Raw genomic sequence first — 3687 nt, forward strand, 5'->3', positions numbered from 1 at the left:
CCCTGCGGAACCTGGGTACACACACCTGTGGGTTTCTCACACTGCGGAACCTCAGTACACACGAGGGGGGTTCTCAAGCTGTGGAACCTGGGTACACACCCCCGCGGGTTTCTCACGCTGTGGAACCTGGGTACACACACCTGTGGGTTTCTCACACTGCGGAACCTCAGTACACACGAGGGGGGTTCTCAAGCTGTGGAACCTGGGTACACACACCCGTGGGTTTCTCACGCTGCGGAACCTCGGTATACACAGCACTGAGAGCCAGCTGGCACCCCCACTGCATCCATGTAGCTAATGCTGGTCATCTCACCGCAAGAGAAGGAAGCTAACGTGAAATGTAGCTTTACAGCCCAGTAAGAACTGTCTGGGAGCCTGAAACACGAGCCTATCCAAAGATCCCATCTCGTGCTTCCTTAGGAAACAAACGCCGCGAACACTTTGATGGATGTAAAGGAGACATCCCACTTTGCTGGTGTGCAGGGTAGATGCTGCCCACCCACCTGTGGGCTCAGAACACTTGAGTCGGGCTGTTACTGCAGGTAACTCAGCAGACATGAGCAGGGCAGGAGAGGGCCCAGCGCCCACCAGGAATGTCAGGCCACCATCAGGTGATGGTCAGGTGGCTGCTCGCTGTCTCCAAAAGAACTGGTTGCACCAGCACCAGGGAAAGGCAGTCTCCCAAACGACAGAAAACCCCTGAAACCAGTGATTGGCAGCTCCACAATAAGATCTCAGGAGTGGGGCAGGCAGGCTCACAGGTGTGCACCGAGAGGCAAAATGGCGGCGTGTAACTGTTCCGCGACTTCCTTGGGACATCTGACAGGTCAGGGAAGGACGCCTCAAGTGAGGGCGTGCGCAGTTCCAGTCAGCTGGGGCTGCACGCTCCCTCCCACGTGCCAGCAGGCCGCTGCGCGGGTGCCAGCCCACCCCAAGGGAAGAATCAGGGAGAAGGGACGCAAGACTCTGAAGCGTGCCAATATATAAAACCGCACACGTGGTCTTGTCGCCCACCTGGCCCTCTTCCGAGGGTGCTTCCCTTCCTTCCACTCCTGCTCTAAAACTTGCCTCCGTCCCTCCTGCCTCACGCCCCTCAGTCGAATTATTCCTTCTGAGGAGGCAAGAACTGAGGCTGCTGCAGCCCCACCTGGCTTTGCCGCCACGGACACACCGTGGTGTCCCGACTCAGCTGCATTCTGCCACAGCAGCCCTAGGAGCCCGCCTGAGCTCCACGCTCCACCATGCGCCTGCGGAACCCTCACACTGTGGTGAGAACCGTTGCTCTTTTTTTTTTTGTATCAGGGTCTCCCTCTTTCACCCAGGCTGGCGTGCCAGGCTGCGATCTCGGCTCACCGCGGTCTCTGCCTCCTGGGCTCCTGCGCTCCTCCTGCCTCAGCCCCTCGAGTAGCTGGGACTGCTGGTGGCAGAACATACCCCACGTCCGACACCAAAGCACGTTAGCAGCAGTGAACCGTCCAGGTCTGCAGCGGCCCCAATCCTTGCCCCTTGGAAGAAGGAATTTGACTGAATGGCATGAGGCCGAAGAGATTGAGGCAAGTTTTAGAGCAGATGCAGCAGTTTGTTAAGAATGAAGGGAAGTGAAGCCGCCTTGAAAGAGGGCCAGGCGGGGACTTGAGAGGTCAGGAGTGTGGACTGACCTTTGACTTAGGCTCCTAGACACTGGCACGCTTCTGGGGTCTCGACTCTTCCCTTGGGGTGGGCTGCCCACAGTCACAGTGGCTGCCAGCACCGGGGAGGGAGGGGGGCAGAGTGTTCACTGCAGCTGTGTGCACGCTCCCTTGAGGCCTTCTCCTCTGACCAGCCAAAGGTCCCTGGGTGGGGCCCTCTCCTGCCCTGCTGACATCCGACTGGCCACTGACTGTAACAGGGCCACAGGTGCTCGCCACCATGCTTACCTACTTTCTTTATTTTTTACAGACGGGTCTCCTTGTGTTGCCCAGGTTGGTCTCAGACTCCCCGGCCTGAGCCATCTCCCACCTCAGCATCCACAGTGCTAGCGATTCTTTAAATGAGTTACCCAGTAAGTCGGAGCACAGGTGGAGAGCAGCCGCAAGGCAGGGAGGGGCTGGGGGGTATCTGTGGGGTTCCCACAGGGGTGCTGTCTGTGGGCCCCAGGGCCGAGGTGACTGCGCATGAGACACCTGCCTGGTCGGCTTTTGGGAGGAGCACTGGGGGTGGGACGTGTGCGTGTCTGGAAAAGAGCGTTTCTGTATAATCCACAAACATGTTCGTTAAAACCAATGTGGCCACCAAGAGGACCCCGGCGGAACACCGTTCAGTCTCTGCACACTGTGGTGACACTAAGAAAAACGAAAACCAAAAAAGGGGGCCAAGTTTGACACCCTGAAGTTTAACAGGGCGAGGCGGTTAAGAATTCAGCCACAAAGTAGTTTCCCGGGGAAGCCGCGTTCGGTAAGGGAAGCATCGGAACACCTGGGCTTCCAGGAGCCCGTCCAAGTCGCCTCGCTGCCACCGCACCCCAACCCCACCCGGGCTACTCCGGGCGGCAAACGGACCGAAACAAACCCCGCAGCCGCGCGGGGAAAAGACCTGCAACGTGGCCGACTTCTAGGACAGCGGGGGCCATGCCGGGACCCCCACTGCCGGCTGCGGGGAGGGCGAGGAGAGCGCGCCCCCTTTCCTCCCCCGGGCGCCGCTCCCATCCCCTCCCCGGGGACCCCTTCCCCGCCCCGGGCGCCTCCTCCCTGCCCCGGGAACCCCCTCCCCTCCCTTCCCGAGGGACCCCTCCTCTCCCCGGGGTTCCCCTCCCCTCCTCTTCGTTCCCCTCCCCTCCCCTTCCCTCCTTTCCCCGGGAACCCCCTCCCTTGTCCCCAGCGCGCTGGGAGGCGGCGACGAGGACGCGGGCCCAGGCGCGGGCCGCTCCTCCGCGCGCCGCACGAAGGGGGACGCGCAGGGGGCGTCTCTCGGACCGGGCCGGGGCGCAGACCTTTGTCCGCCTCCTGCGCGCCCCGCGCCGCCCGGGCCGCCGAGATGGACCCCGGCGCCCCCACCCGCCGCCCTCACGCCCGCCCCCAGCCCCTCACTCACCCCGGCGCCCTCCGAGCTTCTCTTTCGTACACCCCGCCCTCAGGCGCTGGCGCCGCGCCCCCTGGGACTTGTAGTTTTTCCTCCGCCCCCGCCGCGGGGCCAGGCTCCGCGGCTCCCAAAAAAAACTACAACTCCCGGCGGGCCGCGCGAGAGCCGTCCTCTCCCGGTGGTTCCGTCGAGCAAGGCCGTTGGGAGGGCGTGGTCGCGGAGTGCTCTGGGAAATGTAGTCCTGGGAGACCAGGTTCATGCCTCGGCCCCCCCCACCCCGGCAGGGACAGACTGCATTCCCCAGGATTCCTCGCGCTCCGGCGGCTTGGCGTTGCCGGGAGACGGGGCGGGGCGTCGTCCGAGTCTGCCGGATGGGGCCCTTGGAGCTGGACCCGGGGCTGCACGGGCGCTGGCGTCCGTCGCGTTCCGTCGGTTTAGGCGGCGGCGGAGCGGTTGGGGGCGACCGCGGCGGCTCCGGCTTCGTCCGAGGCGGCGGCGCGGCTGCACCACGTTCGACCGCGGGCGCGCGGAGCCAGCGCCCTCCAGACCCACAGAGCGCTCGGCCAAACGCGCCCGGGTCCGCAGCCGGCGCCTGTGCGGAGTCCTCGGCGGGACGGACCCCGGCCCGGA

General features: G+C 63.8%; 1 protein-coding gene across 9 annotated transcripts in view; it reads right to left on the bottom strand.

The window, feature by feature from the left end:
• CUNH1orf159 (chromosome unknown C1orf159 homolog) overlaps window positions 1-3211 on the bottom strand; it is a 31347-nt gene extending 28136 nt beyond the window's left edge. For 3 of the 9 annotated variants that reach the window (XM_017542527.2, XM_037743465.1, XM_037743471.1), the window contains exon 1: window positions 3070-3208. The gene's annotated coding sequence lies outside the window, so the exon portion shown is untranslated. Of the gene's footprint in view, window positions 1-2968; window positions 3028-3069 lie in introns of those variants that run through there. The other 6 variants (XM_017542525.2, XM_037743470.1, XM_037743468.1 and 3 more) reach the window with 5 other exon arrangements.
• Window positions 3212-3687: the final 476 nt, after the last annotated feature.

Source organism: Cebus imitator, unplaced genomic scaffold (genome assembly GCF_001604975.1).
Source record: "Cebus imitator isolate Cc_AM_T3 unplaced genomic scaffold, Cebus_imitator-1.0 Scaffold145, whole genome shotgun sequence".
Classification (NCBI taxonomy): domain Eukaryota; kingdom Metazoa; phylum Chordata; class Mammalia; order Primates; family Cebidae; genus Cebus; species Cebus imitator.